Source organism: Aegilops tauschii, chromosome 3, assembly GCF_002575655.3.
Source record: "Aegilops tauschii subsp. strangulata cultivar AL8/78 chromosome 3, Aet v6.0, whole genome shotgun sequence".
NCBI lineage: Eukaryota > Viridiplantae > Streptophyta > Magnoliopsida > Poales > Poaceae > Aegilops > Aegilops tauschii.
Genome location: NC_053037.3, coordinates 212,091,363 through 212,113,001, shown reverse-complemented (window position 1 = coordinate 212,113,001; position 21,639 = coordinate 212,091,363).

Below are 21,639 nucleotides of genomic sequence, written 5' to 3'. Positions count from 1 at the left end.
TTGGACTCCTCCCTCGTGTTCCTTGTCCCGTTTAACCCCTTTAAGCTTCCTAGCTACGATGGCTCCACGACTAAGTCGTTGCACGAGGACATCTTGTTGGGGAACGTAGTAATTTCAAAAAAATTCCTACGCACACGCAAGATCATGGTGATGCATAGCAACGAGAGGGGAGAGTGTTGTCCACGTACCCTCGTAGACTGACAGCGGAAGCGTTATCACAACGCGGTTGATGTAGTCGAACGTCTTCACGATCCGACCGATCAAGTACCGAACGCACGGCACCTCCGAAGTTCTACACACGTTCATCTCGATGACGTCCCTCGAACTCCGATCCAGCCGAGTGTTGAGGGAGAGTTTCGTCAGCACGACGGCGTGGTGACGATGATGATGTTCCCCCGACGCAGGGCTTCGCCTAAGCTTCGCGACGGTATTATCGAGGTGTAATCTGGTGGAGGGGGGCACCGCACACGGCTAAAATATCGTATATCAAGTGTGTTCTTGGGTGCCCCCCTGCCCCCGTATATAAAGGAGCAAGGGGGAGGCCGGCTGCCTATGGGGCGCGCCGGTAACCCTCCGGCACTCCGGTTTAATCCGAAACTTCTCCGGAACACTTCCGGTGTCCGAATATAGTCGTCCAATATATCAATCTTTACGTCTCGACCATTTCGAGACTCCTCGTCATGTCCGTGATCACATCCGGGACTCCGAACAACCTTCGGTACATCAAAACATATAAACTCATAATAAAACTGTCATCGTAACTTTAAGCGTGCGGACCCTTTGGGTTCGAGAACTATGTAGACATGACCGAGACACCTCTCCGGTCAATAACCAATAGCGGGACCTAGATGCCCATATTGGCTCCCACATATTCTACGAAGATCTTTATCGGTCAGACCGCATAACAACATACGTTGTTCCCTTTGTCATCGGTATGTTACTTGCCCGAGATTCGATCGTCGGTATCTCGATACCTAGTTCAATCTCATTACCGGCAAGTCTCTTTACTCGTTCCGTAATACATCATCCCGCAACTAAATCATTAGTCACAATGCTTGCAAGGCTTATAGTGATGTGCATTACCGAGTGGGCCCTGAGATACCTCTCCGACAATCGGAGTGACAAATCCTATTCTCGAAATACGCCAACCCAACAAGTACCTTTGGAGACACCTGTAGAGCACCTTTATAATCACCCAGTTACGTTGTGACGTTTGGTAGCACACAAAGTGTTCCTCCGGTAAACGGGAGTTGCATAATCTCATAGTCATAGGAACATGTATAAGTCATGAAGAAAGCAATAGCAACATACTAAACGATCGGGTGCTAAGCTAATGTAATGGGTCATGTCAATCACGTCATTCTCCTAATGAGGTGATCCCGTTAATCAAATGACAACTCATGTCTATGGCTAGGAAACATAACCATCTTTGATTAACGAACTAGTCAAGTTGAGGCATACTAGTGACACTTTGTTTGTCTATGTATTCACACATGTATTATGTTTCCGGTTAATACAATTCTAGCATGAATAATAAACATTTATCATGATATAAGGAAATATATAATACTTTATTATTGCCTCTAGGGCATATTTCCTTCAGTCTCCCACTTGCACTAGAGTCAATAATCTAGATTACATAGTAATGATTCTTACACCCATGGAGTCTTGGTGCTGATCATGTTTTGCTCGTGGAAGAGGCTTAGTCAACGGATCTGCTACATTCAGGTCCGTATGTATCTTGCAAATTTCTATGTCTCCCACCTGGACTAAATCCCGGATGGAATTGAAGCGTCTTCTGATGTGCTTGGTTCTCTTGTGAAATCTGGATTCCTTTGCTAAGGCAATTGCACCAGTATTATCACAAAAGATTTTCATTGGTCCCGATGTACTAGGTATGACACCTAGATCGGTTATGAACTCCTTCATCCAGACTCCTTCATTCGCTGCTTCCGAAGCAGCTATGTATTCCGCTTCACACGTAGATCCCGCCACGACACTTTGCTTGGAACTGCACCAACTGACAGCTCCACCGTTCAATGTAAATACGTATCCGGTTTGCGATTTCGAATCGTCCGGATCAGTGTAAAAGCTTGCATCAACGTAACCATTTACGATGAGCTCTTTGTCACCTCCATATACGAGAAACATATCCTTAGTCCTTTTCAGGTATTTCAGGATGTTCTTGACCGCTGTCCAGTGATCCACTCCTGGATTACTTTGGTACCTCCCTGCTAAACTTATAGCCAGGGACACATCAGGTCTGGTACACAGCATTGCATACATGATAGAGCCTATGGCTGAAGCATAGGGAACATCTTTCATCTTCTCTCTATCTTCTGCAGTGGTCGGGCATTGAGTCTTACTCAATCTCACACCTTGTAGTACAGGCAAGAACCCTTTCTTTGCTTGATCCATTTTGAACTTCTTCAAAACTTTGTCAAGGTATGTGCTTTGTGAAAGTCCAATTAAGTGCCTTGATCTATCTCTATAGATCTTAATGCCTAATATATATGCAGCTTTACCGAGGTCTTTCATTGAAAAACTCTTATTCAAGTATCCCTTTATGCTATCCAAAAATTCAATATCATTTCCAATCAGTAATATGTCATCCACATATAATATCAGAAATGCTATCGAGCTCCCACTCACTTTCTTGTAAATACAGGCTTCTCCAAAAGTCTGTATAAAACCAAATGCTTTGATCACACTATCAAAGCGTTTATTCCAACTCCGAGAGGCTTGCACCAGTCCATAAATGGATCGCTGGAGCTTGCACACTTTGTTAGCTCCCTTTGGATCGACAAAACCTTCCGGTTGTATCATATACAACTCTTCTTCCAGAAATCCATTCAGGAACGCAGTTTTGACATCCATTTGCCAAATTTCATAATCATAAAATGCGGCAATTGCTAACATGATTCGGACAGACTTAAGCATCGCTACGGGTGAGAAGGTCTCATCGTAGTCAATTCCTTGAACTTGTCGAAAACCTTTCGCAACAAGTCGAGCTTTATAGATAGTAACATTACCATCAGCGTCAGTCTTCTTTTTGAAGATCCATTTATTTTCAATGGCTTGCCGACCATCGGGCAAGTCAACCAAAGTCCATACTTTGTTCTCATACATGGATCCTATCTCGGATTTCATGGCTTCAAGCCATTTTGCGGAATCTGGGCTCACCATCGCTTCTTCATAGTTCGTAGGTTCACCATGGTCTAATAACATGACCTCCAGAACAGGATTACCGTACCAATCTGGTGCGGATCTTGATCTAGTTGACCTACGAAGTTCAGTAATAACTTGATCTGAAGTTTCATGATCATTATCATTAACTTCCTCACTATTAGGTGTAGGTGTCGCAGAAACTGATCTCTGCGATGATCTACTTTCCAATAAGGGAGCAGGTACGGTTACCTCATCAAGTTCTACTTTCCTCCCACTCACATCTTTCGAGAGAAACTCCTTCTCTAGAAAGGATCCATTTCTAGCAACAAATATCTTGCCTTCGGATCTGTGATAGAAGGTGTACCCAACGGTCTCCTTTGGGTATCCTATGAAGACACATTTCTCCGATTTAGGTTCGAGCTTATCAGGTTGAAGTTTCTTCACATAAGCATCGCAACCCCAAACTTTAAGATACGACAACTTTGGTTTCTTGCCAAACCATAGTTCAAAAGGCGTCGTCTCAACGGATTTCGATGGTGTCCTATTTAGAGTGAATGCAGCTGTCTCTAAAGCATAACCCCAAAATGATAGCGGTAAATTAGTAAGAGACATCATAGTTCGCACCATATCTAATAAAGTACGATTACGACGTTCAGACACACCATTACGCTGTGGTGTTCCCGGTGGCGTGAGTTGCGAAACTATTACGCATTGTTTCAAATGTAGACCAAACTCGTAACTCAAATATTCCCCTCCACGATCAGATCGTAGGAATTTTATTTTCTTGTTACGATGATTTTCAACTTCACTCTGAAATTCTTTGAACTTTTCAAATGTTTCAGACTTATGTTTCATTAAGTAGATATACCCATATCTGCTCAAATCATCTGTGAAGGTGAGAAAATAACGATATGCGCCACGAGCTTCAATATTCATCGGGCCACATACATCTGTATGTATGATTTCCAACAAATCTGTTGCTCTCTCCATAGTTCCGGAGAACGGTGTTTTTGTCATCTTGCCCATAAGGCACGGTTCGCAAGTACCAAGTGATTCAAAATCAAGTGATTCCAAAATTCCATCAGTATGGAGTTTCTTCATGCGCTTTACACCGATATGACCCAAACGGCAGTGCCACAAATAAGTTGCACTGTCATTATTAACTCTGCATCTTTTGGCTTCAACATTATGAATATGTGTATCACTACTATCGAGATTCATTAAAAATAGACCACTCTTCAAGGGTGCATGACCATAAAAGATATTATTCATATAAATAGAACAACCATTATTCTCTGATTTAAATGAATAACCGTCTCGCATTAAACAAGATCCAGATATAATGTTCATGCTTAACGCTGGCACCAAATAACAATTATTTAGGTCTAAAACTAATCCCGAAGGTAGATGTAGAGGTAGCGTGCCGACGGCGATCACATCGACTTTGGAACCATTTCCCACGCGCATCGTCACCTCGTCCTTAGCCAAACTTCGCTTAATCCGTAGCCCCTGTTTCAAGTTGCAAATATTAGCAACAGAACCAGTATCAAATACCCAGGTGCTACTGCGAGTATTAGTAAGGTACACATCAATAACATGTATATCACATATACCTTTGTTAACCTTGCCATCCTTCTTATCCGCCAAATACTTGGGGCAGTTCCGCTTCCAGTGACCAGTCTGCTTACAGTAGAAGCACTCAGTTTCAGGCTTAGGTCCAGACTTGGATTTCTTCTCCTGAACAGCAACTTGCTTGCTATTCTTCTTGAAGTTCCCTTTCTTCTTCCCTTTGCCCTTTTTCTTGAAACTAGTGGTTTTACTGACCATCAACACTTGATGCTCCTTTTTGATTTCTACCTCCGCTGCCTTTAGCATTGCGAAGAGCTCGGGAATCGTCTTGTTCATCCCTTGCATGTTATAGTTCATCACGAAGCTCTTGTAGCTTGGTGGCAGTGATTGAAGAATTCTGTCAATGACGCAATCATCCGGAAGTTGAACTCCCAGTTGAATTAAGTGATTATTATACCCAGACATTCTGAGTATATGCTCACTGACAGAACTATTCTCTTCCATCTTGCAGCTATAGAACTTATTGGAGACTTCATATCTCTCAATCCGGGCATTTGCTTGAAATATTAACTTCAACTCCTGGAACATCTCATATGCTCCATGACGTTCAAAACGTCGTTGAAGTCCCGGTTCTAAGCCGTAAAGCATGGCACACTGAACTATTGAGTAGTCATCAGCTTTGCTTTGCCAGACGTTCATAACTTCTGGTGTAGCTCTTGCAGGAGGCCTGGCACCTAGCGGTGCTTCCAGGACGTAATTCTTCTGTGCAGCAATGAGGATAATCCTCAAGTTACGGACCCAGTCCGTGTAATTGCTACCATCATCTTTCAACTTAGCTTTCTCAAGGAACGCATTAAAATTCAACGGAACAACAGCACGGGCCATATATCTACAATTAACATAGACAAGCAAGATACTATCAGGTACTAAGTTCATGATAAATTTAAGTTCAATTAATCATATTACTTAAGAACTCCCACTTAGATAGACATCTCTCTAATCATCTAAGTGATTACGTGATCCAAAGCAACTAAACCATGACCGATTAACACGTGAGATGGAGTAGTTTCAATGGTGAACATCACTATGTTGATCATATCTACTATATGATTCACGCTCGACCTTTCGGTCTCTGTGTTCCGAGGCCATATCTGTACATATGCTAGGCTCGTCAAGTTTAACCTGAGTATTCCGCGTGTGCAACTGTTTTGCACCCGTTGTATTTGAACGTAGAGCCTATCACACCCGATTAACACGTGATGTCTCAGCACGAAGAACTTTTGCAACGGTGCATACTCAGGGAGAACACTTTTATCTTGAAATTTTAGTGAGAGATCATCTTATAATGCTACCGTCAATCAAAGCAAGATAAGATGCATAAAGGATTAACATCACATGCAATCATTATAAGTGATATGATATGGCCATCATCATCTTGTGCTTGTGATCTCCATCTCCGAAGCACCATCATGATCACCATCGTCACCGGCTCGACACCTTGATCTCCATCGTAGTATCGTTGTCGTCTCGCCAACTTATTGCTTTTACGACTATCGCTACCGTTTAGTGATAAAGTAAAACTATTACATGGCGATTGCATCTCATACAATAAAGCGACAACCATATGGCTCCTGCCAGTTGCCGATAACTCGGTTACAAAACATGATCATCTCATACAACACATTATATCACATCATTTCTGACCATATCACATCACAACATGCCCTGCAAAAACAAGTTAGACGATCTCTACTTTGTTGTTGCATATTTTACGTGGCTGCTACGGGCTTAGCAAGAACCGTTCTTACCTACGCATCAAAACCACAACGATAGTTTGTCAAGTTGGTGCTGTTTTAACCTTCGCAAGGACCGGGCGTAGCCACACTCGGTTCAACTAAAGTGAGAGAGACAGACACCCGCCAGTCACCTTTAAGCAACGAGTGCTCCGAACGGTGAAACCAGTCTCGCGTAAGCGTACGCGTAATGTCGGTCCGGGCCGCTTCATCTCACAATACCGCTGAACCAAAGTATGACATGCTGGTAAGTAGTATGACTTATATCGCCCACAACTCACTTGTGTTCTACTCGTGCATAGCATCAACGCATAAAACCAGGCTCTGATACCACTGTTGGGGAACGTAGTAATTTCAAAAAAATTCCTACGCACACGCAAGATCATGGTGATGCATAGCAACGAGAGGGGAGAGTGTTGTCCACGTACCCTCGTAGACCGACAGCGGAAGCGTTATCACAACGCGGTTGATGTAGTCGAACGTCTTCATGATCCGACCGATCAAGTACCGAACGCACGGCACCTCCGAAGTTCTACACACGTTCAGCTCGATGACGTCCCTCGAACTCCGATCCAGCCGAGTGTTGAGGGAGAGTTTCGTCAGCACGACGGCGTGGTGACGATGATGATGTTCCACCGACGCAGGGCTTCGCCTAAGCTTCGCGACGGTATTATCGAGGTGTAATCTGGTGGAGGGGGGCACCGCACACGGCTAAAATATCGTATATCAAGTGTGTTCTTGGGTGCCCCCCTGCCCCCGTATATAAAGGAGCAAGGGGGAGGCCGGCTGCCTATGGGGCGCGCCGGTAACCCTCCGGCACTCCGGTTTAATCCGAAACTTCTCCGGAACACTTCCGGTGTCCGAATATAGTCGTCCAATATATCAATCTTTACGTCTCGACCATTTCGAGACTCCTCGTCATGTCCGTGATCACATCCGGGACTCCGAACAACCTTCGGTACATCAAAACATATAAACTCATAATAAAATTGTCATCGTAACTTTAAGCGTGCGGACCCTTTGGGTTCGAGAACTATGTAGACATGACCGAGACACCTCTCCGGTCAATAACCAATAGCGGGACCTGGATGCCCATATTGGCTCCCACATATTCTACGAAGATCTTTATCGGTCAGACCGCATAACAACATACGTTGTTCCCTTTGTCATCGGTATGTTACTTGCCCGAGATTCGATCGTCGGTATCTCGATACCTAGTTCAATCTCGTTACCGGCAAGTCTCTTTACTCGTTCCGTAATACATCATCCCGCAACTAACTCATTAGTCACAATGCTTGCAAGGCTTATAGTGATGTGCATTACCGAGTGGGCCCTGAGATACCTCTCCGACAATCGGAGTGACAAATCCTATTCTCGAAATACGCCAACCCAACAAGTACCTTTGGAGACACCTGTAGAGCACCTTTATAATCACCCAGTTACGTTGTGACGTTTGGTAGCACACAAAGTGTTCCTCCGGTAAACGGGAGTTGCATAATCTCATAGTCATAGGAACATGTATAAGTCATGAAGAAAGCAATAGCAACATACTAAACGATCGGGTGCTAAGCTAATGTAATGGGTCATGTCAATCACGTCATTCTCCTAATGAGGTGATCCCGTTAATCAAATGACAACTCATGTCTATGGCTAGGAAACATAACCATCTTTGATTAACGAACTAGTCAAGTAGAGGCATACTAGTGACACTTTGTTTGTCTATGTATGCACACATGTATTATGTTTCCGGTTAATACAATTCTAGCATGAATAATAAACATTTATCATGATATAAGGAAATATATAATACTTTATTATTGCCTCTAGGGCATATTTCCTTCACATCTGCCGTGAAAATTCCACGACAGTTGGCACCCACCGTGGGGCTGACGCACGGTGGATTTGAGTTCTTGAAGGGCAGCTTCGAAGGGCTCAAGGGATACGCTGTGGGCCGGATGACCAAGAGTCGTCGCGGCAAGCTCTACATCGACGATGCAAACTGGGGCCCCGATGCCGGCTCAATTGAGTATGGGTACCGGGTCCCCTTCGGCGGAATCCATGTCTTCATTGGCAAGATTGGCGAGCCGGGCCTTGAGCCGGACCTCTGCGCCGATCTCATCGACACGGCTCAGCGTGCACGACCCGCCCGGACTCTGCCTGCCTTGAAGTATGCTTTCGTAGGATGCGTCCATGGAGGACTCTCTGAAAGATCTGGATCTGGCGAGGAGACGGCCGCTCGCTCTGACGGCGAGTCATCCACAGAGGAGGCCGACTCGTTATACGAACTTCAAGATGAGAGGCTCAGGGGTTGTTCCGATGGCGACAGTATTCCGGACCCCTTTGAGCCGCCGAGCCGGGTTGGAATCTTCATGGCTGGCGCACAACCTGTTCAAAACCCCGCCGCAGGGGCAGGAAGCCATGTGCCCTCGCCGGCTTAGGTGCTGATGGACCTCACAGACAAAATGACGGCCCTGTTAACCGCTACGGTCGCCCCAGCGGATCAGGCTCAGCATGACGCGGAGGTGGCACGGTTAAAGTTGGATTTAGCAAAGGCCAAGGAGGATCTGGTGGCGGAGGGAGTCAGGATGGCTCCAGAGAGGGCGGCTCTCGACGCCCAGACTCAGTTGATTCAGGCACAGTCTTTCCGGCTCACGATGGACCAGAACGCGTCCAATGAGGTCATGAGAAGGAGGCATCAAAAGGCCCAATCTCGAGTCCCTCCAGTATACGATCCTCGAAACCTCTTCAACACGCCTGGTGCAGGGCCCAGTAACCCGCCAGAGATCACGACGCCCGGGGTTGGAACGTCAATTCAGCCCCAACTGATGGGGCCTCCCCGGGTGAACGCTGCCCCGCCTCAGTACGTGCCAATACCGCCGGATCATTATGCTAACCCATTGGAAAACATGGTCGCCGCGGCGGCGCGCCTGGCGGCTCTCCCAATCGACGGTGACTCTCCGACGGCGGTTGAAACCCGCCGGGTCAGAGAACTACTTCAGACGGCTCTGGCACAACAGGAGGCATATTCATATAGCCGGTACAGGATTCATTCAATCCCTCGTCCAGGCCGGAGCCCTAGTTATAGCAGACACATGGTCTCAGCGACCGGCTCTAGCAATGTCCGACGCCGTGACTTGCTTCCGGGCCACGGCCCGGCTCATAATGGAGCTTTTAACGCGGCAGACCAAGACAGAGCACGACAAGAGGCGGAGCAGGCGGCTTAATTGACGGCTTACCAGCCACTCCCGGCTTATCCGACGGCTTCCATCGACGTGGGTATACCTACAAGGGCTGGAGGTGTTCCTTGTCTGGTGCCGGCTCTCCGTAATGAATGTCTGCCCAAGGATTTCAAAGGGCCTAGGAAGGTACCTAATTACACGGCTGATTTGTAACCCGTAGCATGGATCGAGAGTTACAAGATGCCTATGGAGTTGCTGGAGGTTAGTGAAGCGGCAATGGCCAAGTACTTCACCATGATGTTAGATGGGACTGCCCGCACTTGGTTGAAAGGACTGCCACCGAACTCTATCGGGTCTTGGGCTGAGCTAAAAGACCGGTTCATTCAAAACTTCAAAGATACATGTAGGCAATCTATGTCAATTGTGGATTTGACTAATTGCAAGCAGCAGGAGGGTGAGTCTACAACCCATTGGGTTCGCCGGGTCAAGGAGATAATACATTCATCTGATAAGATGGATGCTGGCTCTGCAGTCTTAATTTTAGAGCAGAATTGTCGTTTTGCGCCCCTGAAGATGAAGCTCGGGCGGCTCAAGCGTGATTGCAATGATATGGGTACGCTGATGGCGGCTCTAGTCAAGTACGCCGACTCTGATAGTACCAAGGATCCCGCGTCGGATGATGAAAGGACAGGGAAGGGAAAACGGAATGGCAATGGCAAGGGCCCCTAGCATAACCCGGCGAACCAAGGAGGTAACAAGCGTAAGGCTGATGGCAGTATGGAGTTTGTGGCCAACACCAATTCACAGCGTAACAACCACCGGCGCAAGGGGAGACCACCTCCCCGAGCCGGCGGGTCAGGCCCGACACTTGAACAATTGTTAAATGAGCCTTGCCCAAGGCATGGCTCTAGGGAAAAGCCGGCCACTCATCTATGGAAGGACTGCGCAATCATGAAGGCCTTTAAGAATTCCAATGCTTTCAATAGCAACAATGGCCCGGGCGACGGCTCAGGCGCCGGCGGCTTTCATGGCCCGGGTGGCGGCTCAAATTCCAATTCTCAGAATGTTACAGGGGGCTTTAATCAGCAGTCCGGCCAGGGTCATCAGCAGCAGCGGGGGGGATACCAGACCAATCCAAAGCAGCTCAATGGTGGACAGTATCATGTGTTTACCACCAGTCTGTGCAAGCGAGATCAGAAGCTTCATAAAAGGGTTGTGAATGCTGTTGAGCCGGCGGTTCCACGCTATTTAAGATGGTCTGAGCAGCCTATTGTGTGGAGTAGGGAAGATCAGCCTATTGTGCTCATGGACGGAGGCAGCAGCATCAACATCCTCTATTATGAGACTTTCCGTCGAATGGGATTGATTGATAAGAACCTCAGCCAGTCCAATACTGTTTTCCATGGGGTGGTGCCTGGTAAGTCGGCATATCCAGTTGGTAAGATCGAGCTAGAAGTGGCTTTCGGAGATGAGTACAACTACAGGGCGGAAAAACTAACCTTTGAGGTGGTTAAGATAAGAAGTCTGTATCATGCTTTATTTGGGCGGCCGGCTTACACCAAGTTCATGGCACGGCCGTGTTACGTGTACTTGCAGCTCAAGATGCCGGGTCACAACGGGACCATTACGGTTCATGGCAGCCGAAAGATAGCCTTGGAGTGTGAGGAAGGTGACGCGGCTTATGCAGAATCTGTTTGTGCAACAGAGGAGTTGAAGTTTTACAAGGACAATGTTGACCCGGCAGACACGACGTCTTTGAAAAAGCCAACCACGGAGCATGAGCCGGTAATGAAATTTAAGTCCGCTGATGAGACTAAACTTGTTGACTTTGTTCCAGGCGACTCATCTCAGCGGTTCAGCATCAGTGCCAATCTGGATCCGAAATAGGAAGGCGCGCTCATCGAGTTCATCCTTGAGAACAGGGACATCTTTGCATGGAAACCTTCTGACATGCCGGGTGTACCTAGAGAACTCGCTGAGCACACTCTTAATATTGATCCGAGGTTTAAGCCGGTCAGGCAATTCCTCCGGCGGTTCAATGAGGAGAGGCGGAAAGCCATTAGTGAGGAGGTAGCCCGGCTCTTGGCGGCCGGGTTTATTGTTGAAGTTTTTCATCCAGAATGGTTAGCTAACCCGGTACTCGTGCTCAAGAAGAACGGCACCTGGCGGATGTGTGTGGACTACACGGACTTAAACAAGGCTTGTCCGGCTGATCCTTTTGCTCTCCCCCGTATTGATCAAATTATTGATGCTACGGCGGGTTGTGAGCGCTTAAGTTTTTTGGATGCTTATTCTGGATACCATCAGATTAAAATGGCAGTTAAGGACCAGGAGAAGACGGCGTTCATCACTTCCTTTGGAGCCTTCTGTTATGTGTCTATGCCTTTTGGACTCAAGAGTGCACAGGCGACTTACCAGCGTTGTGTGCAGAATTGTCTTCATAACCAGATTGGGCGCAACGTTCATGCCTATGTGGATGATATCGTGGTTAAATCCAGGGAGAAGGAGACCTTGGTAGATGATCTTAGAGAAACCTTTGATAATCTCCGGGTTTACAAGATGATGCTTAACCTGGCCATGTGTGTTTTTGGTGTTCCTGCAGGCAAGCTCTTGGGCTTTCTGGTTTCTCACAGAGGCATTGAAGCTAACCCGGAAAAGATCAAGGCAATCACCTCTCTGGCTAAGCCGGCGTGCATAAACGACGTCCAGCGTCTGGCGGGTCGCATTGCTGCTTTGAGCCGGTTTATAAGCCGCTTGGGTGAAAAGGCAATGCCGCTGTACCAGACGATGAAGAAAACAGATGACTTTATTTGGAATGATGTTGCTAATGCTGCTTTTGAGGATTTGAAGAGGCAGCTGGCCGAGCCCCCAGTCCTTGCTGCTCCTGTTGACAAGGAGCCCTTATTGCTGTATGTAGCCGCTAACACACGAGCCGTCAGTGTGGCTGTGGTGGTGGAGCGTAAGGAAACGGGTAAGGAGTATCCGATTCAGCGGCCGGTTTACTACGTCAGCGAAGTACTCATTGAGTCCAAACAACGGTATCCACATTGGCAGAAGCTTGTTTATGGGGTATTCATGGCAAGCCGGAAGCTTAAGCATTATTTCCAGGGTCACCCCATCACTGTGGTTAGTTCTGCTCCCCTAGGAGATATCATCCAAAACAGAGAAGCCACAGGAAGAGTTGCTAAGTGGGCTATAGAACTTGGGCCTCATGGTCTGAAGTACATGCCACGCACTGCTATCAAGTCTCAAGCATTGGTGGATTTCATCAACGATTGGACTGAGCTGCAGGTGCCTGAAGAGAAACCGGACAATACCTACTGGACTATTCACTTCGACGGGTCTAGGCAATTGGAGGGCTCGGGGGCTAGAGTTGTATTAACTTCCCCTCAAGGTGACAAGTTTTGCTATGTGCTACGGTTGATGTTTCCTTGTACTAACAATGCAGCTGAGTACGAGGCCTTGCTCCATGGTCTTCGGATGGCTAAGGAGATGAGCTTGAGCCGGGTAAGGTGTTTTGGCGACTCAGATTTAGTGGCCCAACAAGTGTCAGACAAGTGGGATTCCAAGGACCCTCTCATGGCGGCTTATCGCCGCGAAGTTGATGCCATTGCTGGACATTTTCAGGGTTACCAAGTAGAGCACATCGATCGCAGGAAGAACGAGGCGGGTGATGCATTAAGCCGGCTGGGCTCTCAGCGAAAGCCGGTGCCGCCTAATACTTTCTTGGACATTTTGCATAACCCTTCTGTCGAGTTGCCTACAGAAGAAGACTTGGCTGTTCCTGACCCAGAGGCACAGTTGGTGGCGGCTCTCCACATTACCCCGGACTGGACAGTACCATACTTGGCTTACATGACCCGGGGAGAATTGCCTGAGGATGAAACTTTGGCCAGACAAATAACCCGGCGGTCTAAGTCAATGATAATTATCAATGGCGAGCTGCATCATCACAGTGTTACTGGAACTTTCCAGCGTTGTGTTTCCCCTGAGGAAGGTCAAGAAATTTTACGTGAAATTCATGAAGGGGATTGTGGCCATCATGCCGGCTCAAAATCCCTTGTGGCCAAGGCTTTTCGTCATGGTTTTTATTGGCTGACGGCTCATGCTGATGCAGAAGACTTGGTCAGTAAATGCGACGGTTGTCAGAGGTTCTCGCGACGGGCTCATGTGCCGGCTCAAGAATTGAGGATGATTCCAATTACTTGGCCATTTGCGGTCTGGGGCTTGATATGGTTGGGCCTTTTAAAAGATCCAAGGATAAGAAGACTCACCTCTTGGTGGCGGTCGACAAGTTCACAAAGTGGGTTGAAGCAGAGCCAGTTAGTAAGTGTGACACAGCCACAACGGTTCAATTCATGAAAAGGGTGATATTTCGCTTTGGTTTTCCACACAGCATTATAACTGACAATGGTACCAATCTGTCTAAAGGCGCCATGGAGGAGTTTTGTCAACGAGAGCATATTCGACTTGATGTTTCATCAGTGGCTCACCCTCAATCCAATGGTCAAGCTGAGAGAGCTAATCAGGAGATCATGAAGGGCATCAAGCCCCGGCTTTTGGTCCCTTTGCAACGGACGCCGGGTTGTTGGGTGGAGGAGTTACCCTCCGTGTTATGGAGCATCAATACTACTCCTAACAGGTCTACGGGTTACACGCCTTTCTTCATGGTTTATGGAGCGGAAGCGGTCCTCTCTAGCGACATCCGTCATGACTCGCCTCGAGTGGCGGCTTATGTTGAGGCGGATAATGAGCGGGCGCGCCAAGATGCTCTTGACTTGTTGGACGAACAGCGTGATGTGGCAGCAGCTCGCTCGGCGATTTACCAACAAGACCTGCGCGGCTATCACAGCCGCCGGGTTAAGTCCAGGGTCTTCCAGGAAGGTGATCTGGTGCTCCGGCTCGTCCAAGATCAAACAGATGCACACAAGTTATCCCCGCCTTGGGAAGGGCCCTTTGTGGTCAGCAAGAACTTGTACAACGGGTCATACTACCTTATCGATGTTCGGGAGCACAAAGATACACGTAAGTCGGAGGAAGAGACCCGTCGGCCGTGGAACATAGCTCAGCTTCGGCCTTATTACACTTGAGCCACCGGCTCTCATAATGTACATATTTCTATAGCCATGTATATATTATGATAAATAATAAAGCAGGACCTCTGTCCTTTTCTCCTCCAAAGGTAAATGTGTTATTTCCATTACAACATTACATGGTCACTTGGAGGTGGATCCGGCTTACGATCGTATTCAAATCTAGCCGTTAACAATATGATCACCTGGGGGCTTCCTGTTCAAACATAGGTCGTATTCGAACCAAAGAGAACATAGCTGCCGATACCCACTTGATTGGCAAATTGCCGAGCTCATTGGGGAGTTTTTCTTGATCATATTTGAATCATGGCTCAACCCCCTTTGGGAACCGACGTGGATCGTATTCGAATCAGCGTCGTTAAACAACTCTTAAGGTCATTTGGGGGCTTCCTGTTCAAACATGGGTCGTATCCGAACCCAAGAGAACATAGCTGTCGGTACCCTCTTGATAGGCAACACCAAAGCCACTGGGGGCTATATGATCGCATTCGAATCCTAACCTTAACCCCTTTGGGACGGTTCTCTGGTTGTATTCGAACCAGAAGCCCCTAAGTTTTGATCTTTTGGTTTGCAACAAGTTCTTTTGATCATATCAATAGTGTGCAAGGGCGGTTCTTACTCCGCCGGCTTAACTTTGATTAATAATGTTGATAGCACACAATAGGCATTATAGGTGCTGATGAACCAGAGTTGCGCTCTCAACCTCATTATTTGGGTTACATAAGCCGGAGGTGTACTTGCAAGGCTTGCAAGTATGCTATTGTGGTTATCCCGAAGATATGATTGAGAGCCGGTCTTTTATGACCTTGGTTTATATTCCGGGTTATATGTAAGGTATATGACTCTCCATGCGGTAAGCTGTCTAGAGACTTGTGATTTATTTTTTATATGCAGAATAATTAAAGACAGTTCTTCAAGCTTAAGGAAAGTAAATGATCAAACATAATCCAGAGGAACATGAAAGAGCAGCTTCAATGGAGTTAAGCGCTGCACACGTGCACGATGGCACGACAAAATTAACTGTTTTTCCTACTCTATTACAGGACTCCCCGAGTCCAAAAGGTGAGGCATTGTTTATAAGGCGTAACCATGAGCTGCCTAAGTAGTCAAGGTGCTTGTTGGGTTGAAGCTTCCGGCTCATCCCTCTCCGCTCCTCCGGCTGTTTCCATGACCTGGAAGGTTGATGATTTCCAGTCAATGCCGCTCAAAGCTTCAAACTGAGCCTCATCATCAATTAACCCGGCCGGGTCAACTTCTGGGGCGAAGGTATGCTTACGAGTCGGAGGGATCAGGCTGACTGCTTCATAGCATGGAGTTGGGATCCTCTGATTCTCCGCGTCATAGCCCGGCTGATACTTGGTAAGGTCTGTGTCATTCCCAATCAAAGTGGCCACCGGGCGAACGCTCTTCACACAGGCGGCAAAGTCTTTCTGGTCAAAGGGGGTGCCGTCTTCCTTCAGGCTGGGATATCCAAGAGTGATGTCGGCCGGGTCTAGCTCCGGTAGAAACGCCTTGGCCCGGCTCAGAGCAGCTATGGCTCCGGCTCTTGCAGAAGCCCGTCTCAGCTCTTGGAAGCGCTGAGGAAGTACGGCAAGCCGCCTGAGTACATCTGCCAGGTGAGTGGGAACTTCATTGGACAGAGCCACAACGGCTAAAGAACGTTGTGACCCGGTGTAAAGTTGCTCCACCAAAGTGTAAACCGCCTTCAGCTTGGTCAGCACGTTCTGGTTGAGGTTGGAACTCCTGGGACCTGCATTACAAAGTCAGGTGAGCTGATGGCAATGGTGGGACTTATCAGACGTAAATGATGTAAACTTGTTAAAAGCTTACAGAGTAACTTACCGAAGATTGCGGCGACCATCTGCGATACATGGCGTTTTAAGCCGGAGAGTTCGGCGGTTCTTTCAGTAAGAGCGGCCTCCGCTTGTTCTGCCCGGCTGAGCAGGGCAGTCTTCTCATCGGCCCAGGCTTTTCCTTCTGTTTCAAATTTTTTCTTCAGTTTTTCTTGTGCAGAGACACTGAACTCAAACTTGGCATTGGCCTTCTAGGTCTCCTTTTGCTGAGTCTTCAGGCGGGCCTTCAGATCAGAAATTTCCGACTCAAGTTTTTTGCAGGCAGCCTGTACAAGTTCCGGGTTACAGTTTGAGCGATTATCATGCAATATTAAAGTCCCAAGCGCTTTGCAAGCAATGACACTTGGCACTTGGGGGCTAATGTAGGCTGAAAAGCTTTATTTACAGTGCCGGTTCATGAAAAGCACTCTGCGAGCAAAGGTGCTTGGCACTTGGGGGCTAATGGGCAAAGTTGCTCCATTACTTGATTAAAACATAAGGTAAAAGACCGGTTCACCTAGGCTATTTAACCCGGCCCTTGAGTGTTGACAGGTAAGCCGGTATTAAGTCTACAACATATTCTGTCATAAGTAATAGACTTGGGGGCTAATATGGTAAGGATGACTATGGAGTAAACAAGGGAATTATACCTCAGATTTTTGCTGTATCTGCTTCACCATGTCAATTTCCAGGTCCCGGCTGTTGTGCACTTGACCAATATAACCAGCAACAATATCTCCGATGCTCAAGTTGGCATAGTCTATGATATCCAGTCTGGCCCTGCGGCGCTCTAGCAGTTCCTCTTTAGCAGAGCATCTAGCCAGCACAGTGGGTCTTCCCGGCTCAACATATTCGGTCCGGGTAATCACCACATCCGGGTCATCGGCCGGTTGAGCTGGGCTGGGAATCTCCGGTTTGTCAGAACCCCCCATGGCTTGTTCTTCAGTTGGAGCGGTGGTTTCTGGAGCTGGTGCGGATGGCGGCTCAGAGGCAGAGGCGTTGGGTTCAGTTAAGACCGGCTCTTCGACCGGGTTACTTTTCTTTGCCCTCTTGCTGAGCTTTGCTTATGCACTGAAAGTCTAAAGGTTAGTGCAAAAACATGAGTAATATAAGCACAACATAAGCTGATCATCATTACCCGGGTGCGGTCTTGAAAGCCGGCAAGTTAGATTGCATGGAGTCCCCGGAGGAAGGTGAAGTTTCCTGATAGTTTGGATCAGAAGAATTGAGCGGTTGACGAGTGACGCCCGCCAAAGGGATGAAAAGGATATAAGTTGGAGATAACCTCGGTCCGGCGCTTCCTTGATGCTTCAGGTAAGCCGAAGGAGAGTTCTGCATCCTTGTTGATCCGGGTGTGCCTCCGGCTCTCATGAATCTGTCGCTTCAAAAGAAATTGAGGATCTTGATAAGCTAAAGGATGTGAAAATCTTACTTTCCGGGTTACTCTTTGGACTTTCAGCCTTGGCAAGGGCTCCGAGTCGGAGGAAAGTATAGTTACCTCTTCAGTCACCGGGTTACTGGCTCCGGTGTCCTCCTGCTGATAATCAGTGTCAATAAGGTGGTTAAGAACAAACAAAAAACAAAGAAGAGCACAAGAATCAAGGGCTACCTCTGACTCGGAGGTGTCATCCAGCTGAAGCAGGTCTGAGGCGCTAGGCTTACTCCCCTTCTTGCGGGGAACGGCTCTCCTGGCGGCTTTTTTAGCCTTCCTGGCTTTTTTAGCAGCCTCATGGTCATACCTGACCTTCCAGAACTTATCATTAGCCTGAAAAATGCAACAAAGGTTTCTTGAAGGTAAGACGAAAATGTTAAAATGAAAAGTAAAGTGCTTAGATCAGTAGCTTACTGCCGGAGCCGGGTTAGCTTGCAGAAGGGACTTAAGCCGGTCCTCCCGCAATCTGCCAAGCTCTCGTTCAGAAGGGACTTGGTCATGTCATCAATGACGTCTTCAGGTAAGTCATTGGGGCTGTGCCGAAGAGGATCATCCTTCTGGCCCGTGTAATCACACATTAAGCCAGGGCGGCGGCTTAGAGGAATCACCCGCCAAGTAATCCAGACCCGGACCAGATCAACGCCGTTAAGGCCATTTCCCAGAAGAGCTTTGATTTTGTTGATGGTGGGGATAAGTGGTTGACGCTCCGCTTGAGATAGTTTGTCTGGCAGGGGGTGGTTTGACTCCAAACGCAGGGCGCGAAAGCCGGGCAGAGGGCTCTCATCAGCCGGAGAAGTATCCTGGCAGTAGAACCATGTCTGATTCCAGTCCTTTGGGTGGCTTGGCGGCTCAGCGTAAGGAAAGAGACAATCCCTCCGTCGTTGAATTGATATTCCACCAAGTTCCAAGCTAGGTCCGTTGGCGCATTCATTCTGGCGGTTCAGGTAAAATAACTCCCTAAAGAGTAGCAGGCTGGGTTCCTCTCCAAGATATACCTCACAGAACACTTGAAAGTTACAAATGTTCGACACGGAATTGGGTCCAATGTCTTGAGGTTGCAGATCGAAAAAGTTCAGAACATCTCTGAAGAATTTTGAGCCAGGAGGAGCAAAGCCTCGGCTCATGTGGTCAGCAAATACAACAACCTCTCCATCTTTTGGTTGAGGTCTCTCTTCGGACGGGTCAGGCGCACGGTAGGACATGACCTCCTTTTTGGGCAGGTAACCCGTTTTTACGAAGTCATCTAAGGTGCTCTCAGTAACATTGGACCTCACCTAGTTGCACGTAATGGGTGCCTTGGGAGCCGTGGGCGGCATTGTGGAAAATGGAAGCCTATGACAAAGGAAAATTTCCGGTTCAAATTTAAGCCGGAGAAAAATTTCAGTTCAGTATTCAGGACGGCGGTTCATGAAGGGGCCTAATGATATATGGCTAATTGTGTCAGGTTATTTAAGCCGCCGTGGGTATTATAGGCAATTTAAGTTATTTAACTCTGTTATGAGTAAGCCGGATATTTCACAGAGCATGGCCTCTTTTAAGCCGGCGATATGAGCCGCCATGGTTCACAGAGGCAGTTTTTGTCTAAGTGTTGCACAAACAAGTTTCACAGATTGCAGGGATTATTTTGGATCAAACGGTCGTTTAGAAAGGAAAAATTTCTAGACCTAAAAACTGGCACAGAGAAGTTCATAAGTTCTAATGAGGTCTTTTTGCAAGCAAGAGGGATCTGCTAGTATGGGAAATGGGTGCGAAACCACTACCGCAGGAGTTCTATCCTATTTTCCGAATCAAAAGAAGCCGCGGTGGAAGAACTGTGAAGAACTAGAGATGAACTACGAAGAACAGGGGTGAACGACAGAACCCTAATGCGAATCTATTGTATGGAGTGGCAAGAACTTACTGGCGCTGATGAGCTGCGGAGGTTGCCGCCGTTTCTCTGGACCAGTTCAGGGTGATGCAGCGGCCGAGGTTGAGGAAGACAAGAGGCGCAGCGGCGGCGGCGGAGCTCGAGCTTTGGGCGTCAGAGGAAGAAGACGAGGGATCGAGAAGTGACGAAGGCCTATGGGCCGGGCCTATTTATAAGGGACGGCTCATAAATGGGCGCGAGAAATGAGGAGGCTGGAGACATGATTATCTTGCCGCAGAAACGCCTCGATTCTCGGGATGGTCTTTAAAGATAAGATCCGTTGAGATATGACAGAATAAAAAATGAATTTAATGGAAGATGACGTCATGGCGGGTTACCAAGAATCCAGAAGATGACGTCACGGCGGGTTATAACCTTTGCACAAGCAGAAGCCGGAAGATTTTGAAGATTTTTGAAGATTGACATGAACCGGTTCAAATCAACCTGGGGCCTAATGTTGAGGATATAACCATTAGAGTGACCCGCCCAGGAGGGGCCGGGTTACGTCATAATGATCATCACGTGAAGCCCAGTACCAAGCTTGAGGATGGTGGACCAATAATGGGCTTACGACCCGGAGGCGCTTAAGGCCCATAGTGATAACCCGCCGTTATGGCAAGACTTGTAATGTAAGGCAAGAGTAGTTAAGAGTCCGAGCCGGATACTATTATAAGACGGCCGGGACTCGAAGAGCCACGGGCGTCAACCTCTCTATATAAAGGGATGACCCGGCGGCGGTTCAGGACGAGAGACAACAGATCGAGAGCCAGGCATAGCGATTAAGCTCCCTGGTCATCGAAACCCTAAGTAATACCACCTCAACTGGACGTAGGCTTTTACCTTCATCGTAAGGGGCCGAACCAGTATAACCCTTGTGTTCCTTGTCCCGCTTAACCCCTTTAAGCTTCCTAGCTGCGATGGCTCCATGACTAAGTCCTTGCACGAGGACATCTGCCGTGACAATTCCACGACAGGGGGCGCGGTCCACCCTTGTGGGCTGCCTTGCCTCCCTCCTATGGCTCATAGGGCCCATATCTTCCCCCAAGGGGTTCCGGTAACCTCCCCCCCCCCCCGGTACTCCGATATGTACCCAATACATTTCGAAACACTTTCGGTGTCCGAATACTATCATCCAATCTATCAATCTTTACCTCTCGGCCATTTCGAGACTCCTCGTCATGTCGGTGATCTCATCCGGGACTCCGAACAATCTTCGGTCACCAAAACATATAACTCATAATACAAATCGCCATCGAACGTTAAGCGTGCGGACCCTATGGGTTCGAGAACTATGTAGACATGACCGAGACACATCTTCGGTCAATAACCAACAGTAGAACCTGGATGCTCATATTGGTTCCTACATATTCTATGAAGATCTTTATCGGTCAAACCGCAATGACAACATACGTCATTCCCTTTGTCAGTATCTTCATACCTAGTTCAATCTCATTATCGACAAGTCTCTTTACTCGTTTCGTAATACATCATCCCGCAACTAACTCATCAGTCACATTGCTTGCAAGGCTTATCATGATGTGTATTATGGAGAGGGCCCAGAGATACCTCTCCGATACTCGGAGTGACAAATCCTAATCTCGATCTATGCCAACCCAACAAACACCTTCGGAGATACCTGTAGAGCATCTTTATGATCACGCGGTTAC